Here is a 22,031-nt window from a genome sequence, read left to right on the forward strand (position 1 = left end):
TTTTTTGTGAATGAATCTCACTTTGTAGATTTGTAGGAAGATGGACATTATTAAGTTGAAAAGTGGCTTACTTAAGTAAAAATACATGAATAAACATCTTAATGAATTAATAGAAAATAGCAAGAACTGTGCAGTTATGAATTACTTTTTATTGACAATTCAAAGTAAAAATTCAATTTAGGAAAAATGATGTTCAGTGATGTTGGATACGAAATAATAATTTTTATTTATTTTTTGTTATTCCTCACCTGAGAATATTTTTTTCAACTGAATTTTAGAGGGAATAAGGGAAGGATGGAGAGAGAAACACTGGTTGCCTCCCACACCTACCCTGAATGCACCCTGACTGGGGCTGAGGATCGAACCTGCAACCACATGCCCTTGATAGGGAATCAAACCTGCGACCCTTCATTGTGTGTGTGGGTGGGGGGAGGAGACCAACACTCTAACCACTTAGCAAAACTAGCCAGGGCAAAATAATTATTAAATTGCGAACGGATCACAAGATTTCTCATGTTTTCTTTTCTAAGGCTTGTGGCCAATCATGAGAATTCTTTAAAAAGATATTAGCTTGTAAGAACATGTAATAAATAACTTCAAAATGCAATGGTTATTTAATTTTAAAGCGTGCCTTTAACATTTATGTAAAATGTTTTTTGTACTCGTTCAATAGAAACTTACCTGGCCACTGGGTAAAGCTAGCAATAAAGCTATTGGTCTGCAATGTGTTAAGACTAATAGAACATGTATCTGTTTTAAGGAAAAATTTTTAAAAATTTAATGGGAAAAGTTCTATTTTTTAGAGCAGTTTAGATTTACAGCAGAACTGAGTGGAAGGCCGAAACCGGTTTGGCTCAGTGGATAGAGCGTCGGCCTGCGGACTGAAAGGTCCCAGGTTCGATTCCGGTCAAGGGCATGTACCTGGGTTGTGGGCACATCCCCAGTAGGAGGTGTGCAGGAAGCAGCTGATCGATGTTTCTCTCTCATTGATGTTTCTAACTCTCTATCCCTCTCCCTTCCTCTCTGTAAAGTATCAATAAAATATATTAAAAAAAAAAAAAACTGAGTGGAAGGTGCAGAGATTTCTCATATACCCTCTGCTCCACACATGCACAGCTTCCTCCATTAGATTGGCCCACTTGTTGCAATAGATGAACCTACATTGATACATCATTATCGCCCAGAGTGTATAGTCTACATTAGGGTTCACTGTTGGTATTATATTTTCCATGGATTTGGACAAATGTAGAGTGACGTGAACCCACTATTTTAGTATCAGAGAAAGTAGTTTCACTGCCCTAAAAATCTTCTGTGCTCTTCTTATTCATTTCTTTTTCCCCCTTAACTCCTTACATCTACTGATCTTTCTACTGTCTTGATAGTTTTGCATTTGGAGAACATATTTTAAATGGCTTCATATAAAAAAGTTTGATTGGATTTAAAGCATATTTGCATTATCACTAAATGCATTTATTAATGAAAAAATAGGAAATAGGAAATCCTATTAAAACTTTTGATTGATTATAAAACTGACTTAAATTTTTTATCATCTGTGTGAACAAAGTCTAATGTTGATGGGGGTTCATCAGAAAGTTGAAGAGATCCTTTATCTTGATCAGCATGTAGTCTTTACAAACATATACCCGATATAAAAATGTATGGTCATGGAAACAAGTGTATGTTTCTCATGAAAAAAAATCTGAGATTTTCCTTGGGAGTTTTATATAAATTCTGTTTTTATTATCTTCCTTAATACTTTGTATTTCAGTTTCCTGATTATAGTTACGGAATATAAAAGGAAAATATAACAGATTTTTTATCAGCAAGTGCAGACTTCCCTTCCAGGCACCAGATTAAAAAAAATTATTTCTGATCTGTGACATGACATGAAACCTGAACTGTATTTACTTAATTTTAACACTGTGAAGTCAAGTCTCCCATGCTGTCACTTGTTTTTTAACCTACTGTAGGCAGTCTTGATGAGGGACAGATTTTATCTAGAAACCTTGAACCTTCCAAAGGATTGTGGAACTTGTAAAAATGTGTACAGTTTTTGAATCATCCATCTTCATCCTTTCTGTTGGTCAGGCTAATTTAGCTCAGAGATTTTCCAATTACAACTTTAGCCTGGTATGGTTACCCATGTTGCTTTAGGTCACGTGTGTATTTGTAGGTGTACCGGTTAATAATAGCAGATTTTGTAATCAAAGAAAACATGAAAATTTCAAGAGAAACATCAAAAGTGCTTTATTCAAAGTAATGTCCATCACTAGCTACACATTTCCCCATCTTCCAGGTAATTTGCGGGTACCGTTACAATAGAACTTTTCTTGTTTTCAGGCAAACCATTCAGAGACCCAATTTTCCACTTCTTTGTATGTTTTGAAGTGCTGCTCAGAAAGTGCGTGTGCTATTGATCGAACAAGTGGTAAACTGAAGGAGCAAGGTCTGGTGAATAAGGCGTGTGGGTTAATACTTCCCAGGCAAGATCTTTAACGTGTCTTTAACTGGTGTTGAAGTGTGTGATGGTGCGTCATCATGAAGCAAAATTACTTTGCTTCTGGAACATTCTGGTCATTTCATGATCAAAGTGTGGTTCAAATTGATTATTTGTTGTCGGTAGCGATCAGTATTAACGGTTTCACCTGGTTTTAGAAGCTCATAATACACCACACCTTCCTGATCCCACCAAACGTAGAGCATTGTCTTCTTTCTGAAGCGATTTGGCCTTGCAGTCGATGTTGATGGTTGACCTGGATCAACCCATGATTTTGTGTGTTTGGGATTCTCAAAATAAATCCACTTTTCATCGCCAGTCACAATTCGATGCAAAAAAGACTTTCTTTCGTGCCATTGAAGCAACATTTTACTGATGACTTTTCGGTGTTCCATTTGTCTGGTTCAGTTGATGTGGCACCCATTTTCCTTCCTTTAAAATCTTTCCCATTGCTTGTAAATGATCGGAAATTGTTTGCTGAGCAATGTTTAATCTTTCTGCAAATTGTTTTGAGTTTGACACGCATCTTCATCCAATAATGCTTGTAATTGTTGGTCTTCAAACTTTTTATGTTGACCTGGACGTTCTTTGTCTTTGACATAGAAATCATCACTTTTAAAGCATTTAAACCAGCGTTCACAAGTATCTTGAGATGGAGTATGTTCACCATAAGCTTCCCGAAGTATTCAGCAGCACTTTTCTTCAAAATAAAGCAATGAATTAAAATTTCCTGCAAATGCTTTTTTTGGGCACAAAATTCGATATTTTTAAGTGTAAAAATATCTATGATGTTAACACCTTCAGAAAATTTGACACATGAAGTTTTGAAGCTTGTTGTCAGTACAACAAAATAGCATACATATCAACATGTGTGTAACTCCATCTATTGAAAAAAATCCGCATTATTAACCGGTACACCTAGTAGTCCCTTAGCATACATTTAATGAGCATCTCTACACCAGGCATTGTGGAAGATAATTTATTATTTATCTTTGTTCTTAAGGAATTTATAGTCTAATGGAGGGGAAAGCCTCACAGATATTTATATACAGGGGTGGGCAAAAGTAGGTTAGTAATAATAATAATAATAATAATAATAATAATAATAAATACAAGAATAAACTCTGTTTCATGTACTCACAACTGTAAATCTACTTTTGTCTGCCCTGTACATGTCGTAAGTACAATGAGAGATTAAATAGGCTTTAAGTTCCATGACGGAATTGTGGGTTGTGGTTGTCATTGAGTTTTAAAAAATTGCTATATAGTACAGTACATATAATTTTTCTGCTTTTAATTATAAGTAATTACTTAGTAAGACTTGAATAAGTACTCAATTGTGAAGTTGAAAAAATACACAATGAAGTCTAAAATTTAGTCCCATTTTATATACTAAAGTCCTTCCCCCCTTCCTTTTTTACTTTTCATTTATTTTTTTTTAAACCATTACCTGATCGGAAATTTTAGGTCATTACTTTTCTTTTGGTCACCAGTGATGCTTCGTAAGTTTTCTTGTACACCTATACTTGCATACATGTATAAGTTATGTCTATAATGAAAATTCTTAGGAATTGAATCTTGGCTAAAGAATATTTCTTTGTAGTGTATTTGTTTATTATTATAATCCTTAGACTAGCAGGGTTTTCATTTAAAGATAACTAAAAGCTTGGAAAACTATGGACATTTGGTATTGGAAGAAAGTACAGTTAAGTCCTCACTTAATGTCTTCCATAGATTCTTTGACTTTAAGTGAAATGATGTATGATGAAACCAACTTTACAATAGGCTAATTGATACAAACAAGAGTTAAGTTCCCAGGACATCTCATCAATGTTTTAACAAAATATTGAATGAAAAGAGGTAATTGGATGACCTGCTGCAGTCCTAATGATTTAGCTGAAGCATCGGCAGGAGTCTGTTACCTGGAGGGAATTTCAGGGTAGCTTATTTGTCCTTTATTCCTCTTCAGCTCCCTTCCTCAGCGCACCTCACCTTCCTGCCATGGGAGCCACCATTGCCCTCATATCATTCCTATGTAGACATGCTCTTCCCCAAATTGCTCTATATTATGAAATCTCTCTTTTCGCTATCTAGTGTCCTTTGACTTTAGTGAGGCACTGTTCTGATTGTCAGAGCAAAGAAAATCCACCTTGTGTGACTCTACAGAGCAGCATTTTCAGAGTCTTCCTTGAACTCTACAAAATAATTTGTAGAGAGTGATATTTCACTATCCTAAAAGAAGTAAAATGCCTGTACTTGAGTGTGATATTTACTCATTTCTCTCTCATTCTCTCCTACTGCATCTCCACAAACTTTTTTTGGATACAGCTAATGACCACTAGAACTATTCCTAGTTGTTTAACCCACAAATACGAGAGCACTCTGTATTTCTCTGATCAGGATGCTCTGATCCATCGAGGGTGTGATTAAATTTTCTTACAATTGAATAGGAAAAAGTTTTTCCATCATACATTTGTAGAATTAAAGAAAAAGCGTTCCTGTCTCTTTTCTGTATATTTTTTTCATAGTACCTTTCACTATGAAAAAGTTTTAGACTGAATACCAAAATTCAGGGAATCTATACTAATGAAAGAAAAAGATGCAAATTGACCATACTCTGTGACACCCACCAGCCAATCAGGAGTGAGTATGCAAATTAACCCAACAAAGATGGTGGGTTAATTTGCATATGCATGCACAGAGCGAAGATTGAAGACTGAAGATGACTGAAGACTGAAGAGGCTTGACTTTTCCGCTGCGGCCGGAGCGAAGGCCTGGGTCCCGGGTGCTGGAGGAAAACTGGTGCTGACAGCCAGGGGCAGGAAGGCCTATTGCAGTGGTCCGTGGTCGGCAAACTGTGGCTCTCAAGCCACATGCGGCTCTTTGGCCCCTTGAGTGTGGCTCTCCCACAAAATACCATGGCCTGAGTGAGTCTATTTTGAAGAAGTGGCATTAGAAGAAGTTTAAGTTTAAAAAATTTGGCTCTCAAAAGAAATTTCAATCGTTGTACTGTTGATATTTGGCTCTGTTGACTAATGAGTTTGCCGATCACTGGCCTATTGCACGAATCTTCATGCAACGGGCCTCTAGTATTAAAAATAAATTAATAAAAATAGAAAATCTATCTATATATAAACATACTATGCAAATCAACCAGATGGTGGAACGACTGGTTGGCTATGATGCACACTGACCACTCGGGGGCAGATGCTCAATGCAGGAGCTGTCCCCAGCCCACAGGCCCTGATTGTCCATACAGTGCCTTCTGGCCAACCTCTCGGTCCTTCCCTCTGGCCAGCAGGATCTGATTGCCCAATGGGGAATGGGGAACCAGGGGTGGGTGGCGGCGTGTCTGCAGGGGCCCTGATCATCCTGCTGGTTGCCCCACACACGGAGGGCGACTGGTGGCGGTAGGAGGCGGGGCTGGTGAGCGGGTGGGAATGGCCAACCTCTCGTTCCCTCACCCTGGCCAGCAGGCTCCAATCACCCGAGATAGGGAACTGGGAACCGGGAGTGGGTGGTAGCTGACGTGGGCGGCACCAGGGCCCCAATAGCCCTGCCGATTGCCCCACACACAGAGGGCTACCGCAGCAGCTGGGGGTGGGGCCGGCTGCCTGCAGCCAGGGAAGATTGGCCCTGATCACAGGCCAGGCCTAGGGACCCTACCTGTGCATGAATTTTGTGCACTGGGCCTCTAGTATTAAAAATAAATTAATAAAAATAATTATAGAACAAGGGTAAGATATCCTTTTTTCAGCTGCATAGTATTCCATTGTATAAATGTCCCACATCTTTTAAACAATATATTTTTTATAGATTTCAGAGAGGGAGAGAGAGAAACATCAATGATAAGAGAGAATCATTGATTGGCTGCTTCCTGCATGTCCCCTACTGAGGATCAAGCCCACAACCTGGGCATGTGCCCTGACCGGGAATGGAACTGTGACCTCCAGTTCATGGGTCAATGCTCAACCTCCAAGCCATATCATCTGGACCTTTTTCATTTTGGTGATGGTTTCTTTTGCTGTGCAGAAGCTTTTTTAGTTTGATATAGTCCCATTTGTTTATTTTTTCCCTTGTTTCCCTTGCCCTAGGAGATGTATCGGCAAACATTTTGCTACTAGAGATGTCTGAGACTTTGCTGCCTATGGTTTCTTCTAGGTTTTTTCTTTTCCTTTCCTTTCCTTTTCTTTCCTTGTCTTGTCTTTTCTTTTCTTGTCTTGTCTTGTCTTGTCTTTCTTGTCTTGTCCTGTCCTGTCTTTTCTTTTCTTTTCTTTTCTTTTCTTTTCTTTTCTTTTCTTTTCTTTTCTTTTCTTTTCTTTTCTTTTCTTTCTTTTTTCTTTTCTTTTCTTTTTGTCTTTTCTTGTCTTTTCTTGTCTTTTCTTGTCTTTTCTTGTCTTTTCTTGTCTTTTCTTTCTTTTTTTACTGATTTCAGAAAGGAAGGGAGAGGGGGAGAGAGATGGAAACATCAATGATGAAAGAGAATCATTGATCGGCTGCCTCCTGCACATCCCGCATGGGCATCGAGCCTGCAACCTGGACATGTTTCCTGACCAGGAATTGAACCATGACCTCCTGGTTCATAGTTGGATGCTCAAACACTGAGCCACTGCAGCTGGGCTCTTCTAGGATTTTTATGGTTTCACAACTTACATTTAAGTCTTTTATCCATTTTGACTTTATCCTTGTATATGGTGTAAGTTGGTGGTACACTTACACAATGGAATACTATGCAGCTGTAATAAAGAAGGATCTTTTACCCTTTCAGACAGCATGGAGGGACCTGAAGAGTATTATGCAAAGCGAAATAAGCCAGTCAGAGAAAGACAAGTATCACATGATCTCACTTATAGGAGGAATCCAATGAACAAAGTAAACTGGCGAGCAAAATAGATTCAGAGACATGGAAGCATGCAACAGACTAACAAATCTCAGAGAAAGGCGGGGGAGGGGAAGTAATTAACCAATGAACTTAGTGCATATATGCATAACCCATGGTCACAGACAACAGTGTGGTAAAGGCCTGAGTATAGAGGGTGGGAGCAGAGTGGAGGGGATCAATGAGGGAAGAAAAGGGAACATCTGCAATACTGTCAATAATAAACATGAAATTGCCAGAAAAACAGCAAATATGATAAGAGGCCACCATGAGGTATGACTCAGCTCTATCAAATGTTAATATTTCACCATATTTGCTTTATTCCTTTAAAAGCATAAAGTATTACAGTTGAGCCTGGTGAACCTCCCTAACCCCATCACCTTGTTTATCACTCCTAGGCAGGTTTTTATATTTTAATATCACACGTGTGTCTCCATAAATAATGAATACTCTTGTTTAAGATTAAACTTAAAATTCATGATATCATTTTGCTTATATCTATGTTGGGGATCCCAAAGACACCCTGCCCCCAGGTTTGGCAGTTCCACAGGAGGATTCACAGCACTTGGCATACAATGGTATTCACAGCTCTGATTCATTATAGTGAAGGGTACAGAGCAGAATCAGCAACAGAAAAAGGCTCCTGGGGAAAATCAGAGGAAGCCAGGTGCAAGCTTCCGAAGTCCCTCCCAGTGGAGTCACACATACACACAAAATAAAACATTAGAGAATAAAAGGAGGAAATGTTAAAACTTCATAGTTTTCATTTTACAACAAATCCGTGTTTATTATTTGATTGTGAATTCTTGTTAGCATACATCCCCCCATCATTACTATTACCATTTTCAAATCCACAATACATAGCAATGACATCTGAGGCCTCAGTAGCTTTCCCCTTCATTCTGTGCATGTTTTTTTGGTTGCATAATTTCAACAGCTCTCCCTTAGGTTGTCAGTAAGTTGTTTGTGTGATTGGGCAGGCCACCTTGACGTAAGCCAGCACTTCACTGAGGTGAGGAAGATAGCCAGTTTCACCTTGTTTTTCTTTCAGACATCCCTGTCCCAGGGATTGTGAGACCTGTTAGAGTGTAAAACAGAATTACTCAGTGAAAGATATCTGCCCAAGTATTCATGTTGATAAATCTGTTTTATGTAATACTTACCATTCCTACTCAGAATAGTTATGTGGGGTAGGTTTTAAGTAATTATTTCTAGTCTTTCTTTTTATTTACTATTTAGGGTATAGTAAATCTTGGAATTCTTCAAATTAAAAAAGATCAATCTATTAGTTCAGACGGTGCAGTACTGATTTATTAGTGTTATTTGCCATAGGTTGGCAAAATTAAAACTTAAGAACAGAAGCCCAGAGCTGAGGAGTTGGAAGAGGACATGGGTTAGGCCAGTGGTCGGCAAACTCATTAGTCAACAGAGCCAAATATCAACAGTACAACGATTGAAATTTCTTTTGAGAGCCAAATTTTTTAAACTTCTTCTAACGCCACTTCTTCAAAATAGACTCGCCCAGGCCGTGGTATTTTGTGGAAGAGCCACACTCAAGGGGCCAAAGAGCCGCATGCGGCTTGTGAGCCACAGTTTGCTGACCATGGGGTTAGCCATGGACCTGGCCTCGGTGCCAGCTCTTCAACAGAAAATCATGGTGGTGGTCCTAAACTAGTTTGTGGTGCATGCTGGACAGTTCCTCAGTCACTTTTCCACAGTTTGTGTGGAGAAACTGGCAGACCTTCCTCTTTGTGTCCAACAAATTGAAACAACTCTCAATATTTTAGATGCAAAGTTTCATCTAACCCAGGCCTAGATGATGTCACATTTGAAGTCCCTGTGTCACCAGTATCACAAATGAAATCACAGTCTGAACTGCTTCGGAGCAACCTCAGCCAAATAGTGTATAAGACTCTGGACCACAGGAAAGTGAAATAACATTTGAAAATATCTTTACTGTAGCTAAGGATCCAAGGTATGGCAGATAGCGCAAAATGGTTCAAGTGGGTGTTCCATTGATGATAGTAAGAAACAAAACGATATGAGAAGGACTAGCCCCAGATCTTCTTAAGGCCAGATCTCCAGTGCCTGGTGGCGAAGGTGAAAAAAAATAAGAAAGTTCAGATAGCGAATCTTCTTTTAGTGACTAATTTTGATATCAATTACACATAAATGTGTGTTTATTTACATTCTATCAGTAAGAGAGCCTGAACTTGACCACTTAGTTATAAATACATCAAATGGCCAAATATCCACCACCAAACTTACTTTGTTTAAAAAAAAAAAAAAAAGGCATTTATAACCTGGCAGTGTCTACAAATACTAAGGTAAACTATTGCAGGGATGCACTGAGCTTCTCTATATATAAAACCCTAATATGCAAATAGACCGAAGGGCGGAACAACTGAACAACCAAACAAACGTTTGCTATGAGTGCTGACCACCAGGGGGCGTGCGCCAAGGCAGGATGGTGGAGCAGGTGAGCAGGGGCGCAGACCAAGGCGGTGCACTGGTCGCTGTCATTAGGGTGAGCCTCTGGTGGTTACTGAAAATTCTTTGCTCCTGCACGCCATGGTCCTGCCCAGTGCTTGCACCTGCTACCGGTGCCAGCCCCACTCGCACCCGCTGCCAGCGCTGGAGCCACTGCTCGCACCCACTGCCCATGCTGGTTCGTCCCGCTCGCGCCTGCAGCCGGTGCTGGAGCTGCCACTTGCACCTGCTGCCGGCACCCGGCGCTGGTCCCGATTGCCCCTGAGGGCTTTTCCACCTCCCCCTGCTCCTGAGGGGTGATTGGGGCAGCAGTCACCGGCTCACACCCACTGACGGTGCCGGCCCCACTCACACCCACTGCCGGCGCCAGCCCCAATTGCTCTGCGCCCTCAGTGGGTGTGAGCAGGGCCAGTGCTGTCAGCACATGGGAGCGGCAGCAGTGGGTGCCGGGCTGCCGGCAGATGGGACCGGGGCCGCAGTGGGAGGGGCCAGGTGGGGTGTGGAGGATGGGCTGAGACCCGCCCCCGTGCCCACTGCCGCCTTGTGCCCACAGTTCCTTTCAAGGTGCACGAATTCATGCACTGGGCCCCTAGTTTAATATAATTTAATATAAAGTCAATATGAAGTAGGTTAGTGATTTAAAAAAAAGGGACTTTTCTTGGAGCAATGGGCGCACGATGAACTGTGCAGATGATGTTTTGTTGAGTCGTACATTTGAAATCTGTATGGTTTTGTGAATCAATGTCATCCCAGTAAATGCAATTAAAAAAAAACAAACAAACTCAATGTCCCCCAAAAAGAACAAAAGCCCAGTGGTTTTAGGCAATTCCTGTCTCACCTAAACATCCGTTGCCACTAATTCGGTGCTTTCCAAATGGTAATTTATTGGGCTCTTTTCTTCCCTCTTTCCTTTCCATAGCAATTTACTCTTCAGGGATTAAGGCAAAGAAATACAGCCCTTGAGCCTTAGATACATTTAGCAAGATTTTCAGAATTTATATAGCTATGATTTATCTGAGGCATCTTGGCTGGTTGTAGAAATGTTCTCAAGAGTAAAAAGAATTTATTTGAGACATTGTCACATTTTCTTAATCCAAGGAGATTACAATACAATTGAAGATAATTCACTAAGAGTGGACAGAGCAAAACTATCTCTTTTTTAATAATGGGGAGATGATGCCTGGAACAATCAAATAGGCAAAATTACTTAGTTCACTTTGTCTAACTGTTGCACAGATTTATTGTTCCTCTTTCTGATTAACCCAGCACTCAAGTCTGGTCCAATAGTTTAGGCTTCAGAGAAGTCAGGGTCCTTGTCTTTTATAGGCTCTTCTTCTCTTTCACATTTTACTGGATAATCTCACGAGCTTTCCCCTTAAAGCTATAAAATCCTACTCTTAAACTCCCCAGTCCATTTTTGGCTGGTAGCTCCACTCAGCAAGCAGTTCCAGACATTCACCCTTCCCAGCTTTTCTTTTACCAAAAATAAAGAAATCATTAAAATCTTTAAAGAAATGCAAATGAGAAGAGGCTTTTTTTTAAGGAAACACAGAATGAATTTGCAGCTGTTAGGTGAGTGGGAGTTTGACATGTTAGAAATGGCGCTTTTATTTGTCAGATTATTCACTTAATGTTACCTAAATAGGTTCAAATTTCAATTAGTCCTAAGTGTCCATTAAGTTTCCTCTATTAAGAGATGCTTTTGCCAACTTGGGAAAAAAATCATCTTTTAATGCTTTTGTTTGAGATTGGATGTAGACATGTATTTCTTGCATTTTTACACATTGAAGAAAACAGTGGCTGAGAGCAAATTGACTAGAAAATGGAAGACCTTGATGGGAAGACTAAAAGCATGAGAGGTGAGGCCAGCTTCCTGGTTTTATGACCCAGGCTTGAATAATATCTGATTTTTAATATCTCACAGAAAGCTTACTAAATTTATAAGTCCTCTGGTAGTGCCATTGTTTTTCAGTCTCATCTCTCTTCCTTGCAGGTAAGAATGAGATCTCACAGTAATTACAGTTTATGCAGGGAATGCCCTGCTTCAGAATACTTGGAGTGTGACCGGCCCTAGTTTACTTGAGTCTCTGAGTAAAACCACAGAATAAAGTCTGGTCTCATGGATTCAGAATTATGGAACTGGAATTTGTTTTCAAATGATCAAATCTAAGTATGATTATACTTTGGAATTTCCTGTTACAGCCTGGTATAGAACTGTGCAGATCATAATAGTTTGATAATTATTTGGTAACTTTAAGCAATATATAACTTAAGTCACAAAAGTTAGAGGTTAATTTTGAAAGTGCCAGAAATTTTGAGCTCTACTGTCTTATTTAAGATGTGGTCACTGTTAGTGGTCAGTACCTTTCTGGAATTGTAAAACAAAATAAAAATGGACTAGGAACTAGCTTAGGAAAGTATAGACCAGAAGACCAAAAGTTAAATAAATGCAAAAGTTTGAATAAACAGGTGGTGGGGCGAGAGCCTGCGCATATTGGTGTAGATATATTGAAGTCAGAATAGCTGCGCAGCTCAGCAAGCGTGGCTCAGTGGTTGAGTGTCGACCTATGAACCAAGAGGTCACAGCTCCCAGTTGGGGCACATGCCCGGGTTGTGGGCTCGATCCCCAGTAGGTGTGCAGGAGGCAGCCAGTCAATGATTCTGTCTCATCATTGATGTTTCTCTCTCTCTCCTTTCCCTTCCTCTCTGAAATAAATATAAAATAGCTGTGCATTAGAGTCAGTTCCATGTTGATATTGTGAGTGAAGTAGTAACTCTCCAATGAAAATACGCTCATTAAAAACTTCAACTGCCCTGGCCGGTGTGGTTCAACGGTTAGAGCATCATCCTCTGGACTGGAGGGTCTCTGGTTTGATTGTTGTTTCTCTGTCAAATCAATGTTTTCTCTCTCTCTCTCTCTCTCTCTCTCTCTCTCTCTCTCTCGCTCTCATTAATGAAAAAAAACACCCACATCCTCAGGTGAGGATTAAAAACAACAAACAATAACAACAAAAAACAAAACTTCAACCACTTTCCAGTATATTTTATTTAAATTGATCCATTGTTGCATACTTGTTTGGTTATTTTTTAGGGTAAATTTCTACAAGTTAAATCGTTGGTTCAAATGATAAAACCACATTTAGAATTTAAGGTGTATGGTCATATGGTTTCTTTTTCTTTTTTTAATCCTCACCCGAGGATATTTTTTCATTGATTTTTAGAGAGAGTGGAAGAGAGAGGGAAAGACAGAGAGAAATATCTATGTGAGAGGGACACATCGATTAGTTGCTTCTTGCATGAGCCCCGACCAGGGCCCGGGCTGGGAAGAAGCCTGCAACCTAGATTTGTGCCCTTGACCGGAATCGAACCTGAGACCCTTCCATCTGCAGGCCAGTGCTCCCAGGCGTCCTCAAACTACGGCCCACGGGCCACATGCGGCCCGCCGGGTGCCACTGCCTGTCCTGCTTAGCAGCCGACTCGTCCCAGGCCCGCAGTGCGCATAGGAATTCGTTCATAGTTTCTTTTTTTAAACTATAGTCCAGTCCTCAAACGGTCTGAGGGACAGTGAACTGGCCCCCTGTTTAAAAAGTTTGAGGACCCCTGCCACTGAGTCAAACCGGCTAGAGCTGTTTGTTTTTTTTTACATTAAAAAATCTTGTTTAAGTAGTAATGGGTGTTTATTTTCATTTTGAAATTCCTTATTTATTAGAAAAAAATATAAACCCAAACTCATAAAAAAAGAGACTAGATATGATACAGAGTGGGGGGAGTGGAGTAAGGATAAGGTCAGAAGGTATAAACTTCCAGTTAAAGGATACATAAGTACTGTATAACACGATGACTACAGTTAACTGTATAAATTTTATTTTTTTGCTTTCTCTTTTTGTATCTATATGAGATGATGGACTGATTTTATAGCAGTAACCATTTCACTATATATAAAGTCAAACCATTACACTATACATTTTAAGCTTATACAGTGATAAATATCAGTTATATTTCAAAGCTGGGGAAAGATTTTTTTAGAGCTTTTAACATTTCCAACGGAAGTTGAAAATTGCTTTTATTAGCATGACTTTAATTTCCCCTTTTAAAATGAAATTATGGCACCCTCTACTGATTTGGAAAGGAATTGCTGAAAAGTATTATCCAGGTATGAATAAGACTGTATCAATGCATAACTGAGGCTTTCTTGTTATTCATGTGATGGTCCTGTTTGCTTGTACTTCTCATTAGGCAGTGGGATGACAGACATGCACTTCAACCCATATTGGAAGCAGGCAGAGGAACTAGAGTGAGCAAATACACAGAGGCATGAAATAACGGTGTTTCGGGGCTTTGCAGGAAGTTTTATAGAAAACTTGAGGGACATTGTTGGTGTGATTTTTGCCATGAAAGACACTGGAGAGGTGCCCTAGCCTGTGTGGCTCAGTTATCACATACACTGAATGCCCCGGACTCGATTCCTGGTCAGGGCACATACCCACATTGTGGATTCAAGCCCCAGTTGGAGCGTGTTTGGGAGGCAACCAGTTGATGTTTCTCTCACATTGATGTCTCCCCTCCCCTCTCCTCTCTCTAAAATCAATTTAAAAAAAAAAAATGACAGTGGAGAAGATGGAGGGCATGAGTGATTTAAAGGAATTTTTACTTTATCATGAGAGTGCTGAGTCATTTTTTATAGCTTTACTACAGGCCCGGTGCATGAATTTGTGCACCAGTGGGGTCCCTCAGCCTGGCCTGTGGGATTGGGCTGAAACCAGCTCTCCGACATCCCCTGAGAGGTCCCGGATTGCAAGAGGGTGCAGGCCAGGCCGAGGGACCCCACTGATGCATGATCAGGGCTGGACCCCAGCAGCAAGCTAACCTACTGGTCAGAGTGTCTGCCCCCGATGGTCAGTGCATGTCATAGCGACTGGTCGAATGGTTGACTGTCTGCCCCCTGGTGGTCAGTGCATGTCATAGCAAGCGGTTGAGCGGCCTTAGCATATAAGTAGCATATTATGCTTTGATTGGTTGAATGGCTGAATGGCCGGCTGGTCGACCAGACACTTATTATATTAGGCTTTTATTATATAGGATTTAAAGTAGTAATGTGGTCATTTAAGTAGCTTAGAAAGAGGATGCTGGTAGCAGTGTGTAGGAGGGGTTGGAGGTAGGAACAGACCAATTTGATGGTCATTGCATTTGCTGGGTGATTGATGAGGATCCCAAAGAGACACATAGCTCTGAGGTAGGAGAGACTGGGAGACATGAAAGTTCTTTTCCAAAAACTACCACAAAAATTTTCAAAAAATAGAGTAGTACAATGAACCATATATGCCCACCTTAGTTACAACAATTGGTAACATTTTGCCATATGTGCTATATATATATATATATATATATATATATATATATATACCTATGAAGCATTTTAGAGTAAGTTGCAAATATCAAAATATCATTACTCTGCATCTCTAATTACTTCAGCAAGCATTTCTCCAAAATAAGGATGTCAAGGGGAGAGATGTTCCAGGAGATAAAATCAGCAAAGTTAGGTTTTGGGATTAAAGATAATGGGTTATTTTATAGCCAATAAGAGGATCCACATTGGCACAAATTTTTGGTTTACTGCTAGTAACTTGTGATTATATAGTGTTTTTCTTCTGTCCCGAGAGTTTCAGAGATGGATATATGGTAAATGCTATTACATTTTAAATATAAACTTTAAAAAATTTAAAAAACATTTATAATCAGAAAAAAATGTCAAATGCACACAATGGTTAAAGAGAATACAGTAGGTCCTTGGGTCACGTCGGAGATCCGTTCCTACTGCGAGACATAATGCAATTTTCGCCATAAGTCGGAACCCACTTACATAAGCACCTACGTCACTCACATGGAGTACATACAGAGCAGTAATGAAGTGAAACAGTAAGAAAAAAATTAAAGAAAGATAACAATTTCTTTACTTGTGGTAAATAAATAATAAAAAACATAAAGCACATATGTACATACATTGAAATGATGGAACTTTTTTTAAAAAAAATATATTTCTTTATTAATTTCAGAGAGGAAAGGAGAAGGAGAGAGAAACAGAAACATCAATGATGAGAGAGAATCACCGATCGGCTGCCTCTTGCACACTCCCCACCGGGGATCGAGCCCATAACCCAGGCATGTGCCCCCGGCCAGAATTGAACCCTGGACCTTTCAGTCCGCAGGCTGATGCTCTATCCACTGAGCCAAGCCGACCAGAGGGAACTTTTTTTTTTTTTTTTTTTTTTATAAATACTTTAAATTAGGGAGATGGCGATGTAACCACGAAATGTGCGTTGAGTCTGACGTAACCCGAGGACTGCCTGTAGTGTTCTTGTCTGAGGTAGTGGACCTCCAGGCTTCTCCATGGAGGAGAGACGGGTAATTACAGAGGAGCTGACCAGCCTTCTCCCAAAAGGAGGAAGAGGGGCCAGGCCCTTGGATCATGCCAAAGGCCCAGATTGGCAGAAGTTAGTGTGAGAAAGCAGCTGTGCAACCAGCACCAGTGTGATCCACCCCATGGCTCATGGAGAGAGTGGGCATCAGCAAGCCACTAGTAGGGTCTACTTACCAGGGGGATGAAGGGTAGTGGTGGGGAGAGCCTGAAGCTGGAAATGCCAAAGGGCACTTGGGCATAGAATGCTCACCTTTTAATATCTTTATTTAGTAGGGAATTTGCTTACTATACATTTGATCTAGTAAGTATTTTACGTTATAATCAATGACACTACACAAGATAAGTGAAATATATGTAGCATATAAGATTTTGATAAGCACTAAGAAGAAACATTAAGTGAAGGCAGGGCATGTATGTGTGAAGGGAGGCCAAGAAACTCGATTAAGATGCCATTTGGGGAAAGACCATGAAAACTGAATCACTGGAGCTGTGTTAATGTGTATAGAGTTCGCATCATTTGCCATTTCTTGTGTGGGTCTGTCTCCTTTCAAGAATGTATGAACACAGCCCTGGCCAGTGTGGTTCAGTTGGTTGGAGCATCTTCCCGTACACTAAAAAAGGGGGCAGGTTTGATTTCGGGCACACAGCCAGGTTGTGGGTTCCATCTCCAGTCAGGGCACGTACAGGAGGCAACCCATCAATTTTTCTCTCTCACATTGATGTTTTTCTCTCCCCCTCTTTCTCAAAATCAATGAAGAAAGAAAAAGAATGCGTGAATACGAAGTAACTTACAGTTGGCTTCTATATGGCTTTATTATGTTGAGTAGTTTCTGTCTATTCCTATTGAGTGTTTTAATCATGAAAGGTATTGCATTTAGTCAAATGCCTTTTCTATGTGAATTGAGATGATCACATAGTTTTGTTCTTCATTCACATAACGTGGTTTATCACATTGATTGATTTTCATATGTTGAATCATCCTTGTATTCCTGGGATAAAGCCCACTTGGTAATGGTATATAATCCTTTTCATGTGCTGTTGAATTGGGTTTGATAGTGTTTCTTAGGATTTTTAATTTACTATTTATTAAGGATATCAGTCTGTAGTTTCAGTGTGTTTGGCTTTGGTCTCATGGTAATGTTGGCCTCAGAAGGAGCTTGGGAGTGTTCCCTCCTCTTCAACTGTGGGGGAGATTTGAAGGAGGCTTGGTGTTATTTCTTTAAATGTTAAGTAGAAAAAGTTAAGTAGAATTCTCCAGTGAAGTCATCTGGTCCTGGGCTTTTCTTTGCTGGGAGATTTTTGATTACTGTTTCTATCTTCTTATTCATTTTAGATCTTTTTAGATTTTTAAATTTTGTCATGGTTTAGTCTTGGTAGGTATGTTTCTAGGAATTTCTCCATTTATTCTAGGTTGTCCAACTTGTTGGTAGTTTGTTGTAATCCTTGCTATTTCTGTGGCATCGGGTACTGTCTTTTCTTTACTTTTAATTGTAGTTATTTGGATATTCTATCCTTTTTTCTAAGGGTTTGTCAATTGTGTTGATCTTTTGGAAAAAAACAACTTTTAGTTTTATTATTTCTTTTTAAATTCTCTATTTTGTTTATGTCTGCTCTAATCTTTATTACAGTGGAACCTCGGGTCTCAAATTTAATTCATTCTGGAAGGTTTTGAGAAGCGATTTGTTTGAAAACCGAATCATTTTTCCCCACTAGAAATAATGTAAATTCAATTAATCTATTCCCTGCCCCCAAATGATTCCCTTGCTTATATACAGTACATGTCTAATGTACTGTTTAATCTATAAATAAACTTCTTAAATTTATCAAACTTTAAATGAATTTTTAATATACCACTGCCTCCTAAGTGCTGTCACTGGCGAACTGCTTTTCAGCTAACTGCTTTTTGTTTATCCAGTCAACAATAGTTTTTCTACCTATTCAATTGCCTGTGATTGTTATTTTGTGGGCACTTTCATATCCTTAGCAATATTAGCACTCTTGATGGTCTCTATATGTTTTATTTTTATTTATTTATTTTAGGAATTTACAAAGTCTTTTATATTATGAAAAATTTCAAATATATACAGAAGTAGCTATAACAGATAATGTGTATATAATGAACATCTGGCTTTAACAACTATCAGCATTTGGCCAATCTTTTTTTTTTTCTAGATGCTTTTTTATTTTTATTTTTTTAAATAAATCTTTATTGTTCAGATTATTACAATTGTTCCTCTTTTTCTCCCCATAGTTCTCCTCCACCCAGTTCCCACCCCACCCTCTGCCCTTACCTGCCCCCCACTGTCCTCATCCATAGGTGTATGATTTTTGTCCAGCTTCTTCCCCCACCCCCACACCCCTTTCCCCCCAAGAATTGTCAGTCCACTCCCTTTCTATGTCCCTGATTCTATTATATTCACCAGTTTATTCTGTTCATCAGATTTTTTTGTTCACTTGATTTTTAGATTCACTTGTTGATAGACATGTATTTGTTGTTCATAATTTTTATCTTTACCTTTTTCTTCTTCTTCCTCTTCTTAAAGAATACCTTTCAGCATTTCATATAATACTAGTTTGGCGGTGATGAACTCCTTTAGCTTTTTCTTATCTGTGAAGCTCTTTATCTGACCTTCAATTCTGAATGATAGCTTTGCTGGGTAGAGTAATCTTGGTTTTAAGTTCTTGCTATTCATCACTTTGAATATTTCTTGCCATTCCCTTCTGGCCTGCATAGTTTCTGTTGAGAAATCAGCTGAAAATCGTATGGGTGCTACCTTGTAGGTAACTAACTGTTTTTCTCTTGCTGCTTTTAATATTCTCTCTTTGTCTTTTGCTCTTGGCATTTTAATTATGATGTGTCTTGGTGTGGTCCTCTTTGGATTCCTTTTGTTTGGGGTTCTCTGCACTTCCTGAACTTGTAAGTCTATTTCTTTCACCAGGTGGGGGAAGTTTTCTGTCATTATTTCTTCAAATAGATTTTCAGTATCTTGCTCTCTCTCTTCTTCTGGCACCTCCATAATTTGGATGTTGGTATGCTTGAAGTTGTCCCAGAGGCTCCTTACACTATCTTCATATTTTTGGATTCTTTTTTCTTTGTGCTTTTCCGGTTGAGTGTTTTTTGCTTTTTCGTATTTCAAATCTTTGACTTGATTCTTGCGATCCTCTAGTCTGCTGTTGGATCTCTGTATATTATTCTTTATTTCAATCAGTGTATGCTTAATTTCTAGTTAGTCCTTTTTCATATCCTCGAGGGACTCACTAAATTTATCGGCGTTTCTAGAAAATTCTTGAAAAACCTTATAACTGTAGTTTTGAACTCTATATCCAGTCGTTTGCTTTCCTCCATTTCTTTCATTTGTGTTTCTTTGTCTCCGCATTTTGGCTGCTTCCCTGAGTTGATAGAGTGGCTTTGTGTGGTAGGTGTCCTATAGGGCCCAGTGGCTCAGCCTCCCCAGTTACCTGAGGTGGACACTCTTGGTGCACCCCTTTGTGGGCTGTGTGCACAGTCTTGTAGTTAAGCCTGGATTGCTGTTGGTAACACTGGAAGGAATTGACCTCCAGGCCAATTGGCTGTGGGGATCAGCTGTGTCTACGATGGGAGAACTTCTGTGCTGGAGACACCCTTATGAGACAAGACTTGCTTTGGTGGGGCTTTGGTGCTCACTGAGTCTGCCCCCTGAGTGTGTCCCTTATGGATCTGTAGAGTTGTAATCTGGATGGTTTTACTCTGACCCCTGGGCACACTGGCTCTTGGATCTCCAAGGAGGTGCTAATTTAGCCTCAGCCTGAGGCCACCCAGCAGGAGCTATGGAGAGATCTGCAGATACCTCTTCTTTGTTTGGGTTTTGGAGGTGCCCAGATGAGGCCCAGCTGTGAAGCAGTGCAAGCTGCTGCGGGTCCTTGGGCCTTCTTTTGGATGTTCTGGGTCTCACTGACTCAGCTGCAGTTTGTTAAGTAAGTTTAGAATTCAGAGGACCGGGCCATACATATGCAAAAGCCTCTGCACTCAGCTTGGATGGGGCGGAGTCTCAGGGTGGAACAAACAGCAATGGCTTTGTGGGGTGGGATCTCAGGGAAGAGCAAACAGCAATGGCTTCCTGTCAGCCCTGCCCTAAGAAGCCCCTGGGTCTCCGTGTCCCACCGTAATCGCTATAAGCACCTCTGAGAGAAAGTCGCCCTCAAGTTTTGCCCGCTGCCAGACATACCAGTTTCTCCCTGTATGAGTCTGGGTCCCCAGGGTCTCGCCTGGAACTAGAGTTCAGAGCAGTCGGGCACTTTTGTCTCCCTCCTGCTTGAAAAAGCCAGCCACGTACTCAGTTGCCAGCCCTCTCCGCGCGTGCGCGCGCTGCAGTACCTCTGCCTTCTGCAGCTCCTCTGAGTCTTAGTATGCTTTTCTCTTTCCTTCTAGTTGTAGAATTTTCACTCAGCCAGCCTTCCTGTGGTTTTGGATGATGTCCATTTTGTCTTTTAGTTGTAGTTTTGAAATGGTTGTGCGAGGCAGCAGTTCAGGTGTTTACCTATGCTGCCATCTTGGTTTCTCTCTCGGTCTCTATATGTTTTAAAATTGTACTAATCATTGATTTCAGCCAGCAACTAAAGGATTCTCTCCTTTGTTTGTTGCCTGAGAAATGCTTTTTGTCATGCTGATGGATCAGCATGAAAGTCTGGTCGAAAAGTGAAGTTTTGGTTGACAACCAGGACATTTTTTCCTGTGAAAAACTTGATCGAGAACCAAATTGTTTGAAATGGGAGAAGTTCCAGAAAGGACGTTTGACTGTATATCCTTCCTCTTCTAACTTTGTTCCTTTCCATTTAATCAAGTTATAAAGTTGAGCTATTGATTTTAGACTTTACTTCTTTTTTAAAAAACTTTTATTTATTTATTACTTATTAATCATCACCTGAGGATATTTTTTCATTGATTTTTAGAGAGAGTGGGAAAGAGAGAGAATATCATTGTGAGAGAAACATATCAATTGGTTGCCTCCTGCATGTGCCCTGACCAGGGTCTGGCCGGGGAGGAGCCTGCAACCAAGGTACGTTCCCTTGCCTAGAATCAAACCCAGGATTCTTTGGTCTGCAGGCTGATGCTCTACCCACTGAGCCAAACCGGCTGGGCATAGACCTTCCTTCTTTTTTAATGTAAGTGTTCACAGTTATAAGCTTCCCTCTTAACATTGTTTCACTGCATTCCATAAGATTTGATATATATTTTTTCAGTTTCATTGATTTCATCTTTGGCTCATTAGTTGTTTCAGAGTATGTTGTTTAATTTCCATGTATTTGTGGATTTTCAGTTATCCTTCTTTTTAGTGTGATTTCTAGTTTCATTCTATTAGTGGCTTTATTACTAAAGGGCTATACTTTTGGTAACTATTATAATTTAACTAGCGGCCCAGTGCACAAAATTTATGCAAGGAGGGGGTGTGTCCCTCAGCCCAGCCTGCACCCTCTCCAATCTGGGACCCCTTTCACAACCCAGGACTGCTGGATCCCAACCACTCGCCTGCCTGCCTGCCTGATTGCCCCTAACTGCTTCTGCCTACCAGCCTGATCACCCCCTAACCACTCCTATGCCAGCCTGATCGACACCTAAGTGCTCCCCTGCTGGCCTGATTGCCCCTAACTGCCCTCTCCTGCTGGCCTGGTCACCCCTAACTTCCCTCCCCTGCCGTCCTGGTCATCCTCAACTGCCCTCCCCTGCAGGCCTGGTCACTCCCAACTGCCCTCCCCTACAGGCCTGGTTG

At 40.3% G+C, this 22,031-nt stretch overlaps 1 protein-coding gene and 1 pseudogene across 3 annotated transcripts in view; both read left to right on the forward strand.

The window, feature by feature from the left end:
- Positions 1–22,031, forward strand: part of MPP7 (MAGUK p55 scaffold protein 7) — a 365,049-nt gene that overhangs the window by 38,562 nt on the left and 304,456 nt on the right. The window lies entirely within an intron of this gene.
- Positions 8,950–9,526, forward strand: LOC308240682 (WASH complex subunit 3-like; annotated as a pseudogene). Its single transcript has one exon. The product of its transcript is annotated as a WASH complex subunit 3-like (transcript).

The sequence above is a fragment of the Plecotus auritus genome (genome assembly GCF_963455305.1).
Source record: "Plecotus auritus genome assembly, chromosome: 1".
Classification (NCBI taxonomy): Eukaryota; Metazoa; Chordata; class Mammalia; order Chiroptera; family Vespertilionidae; genus Plecotus; species Plecotus auritus.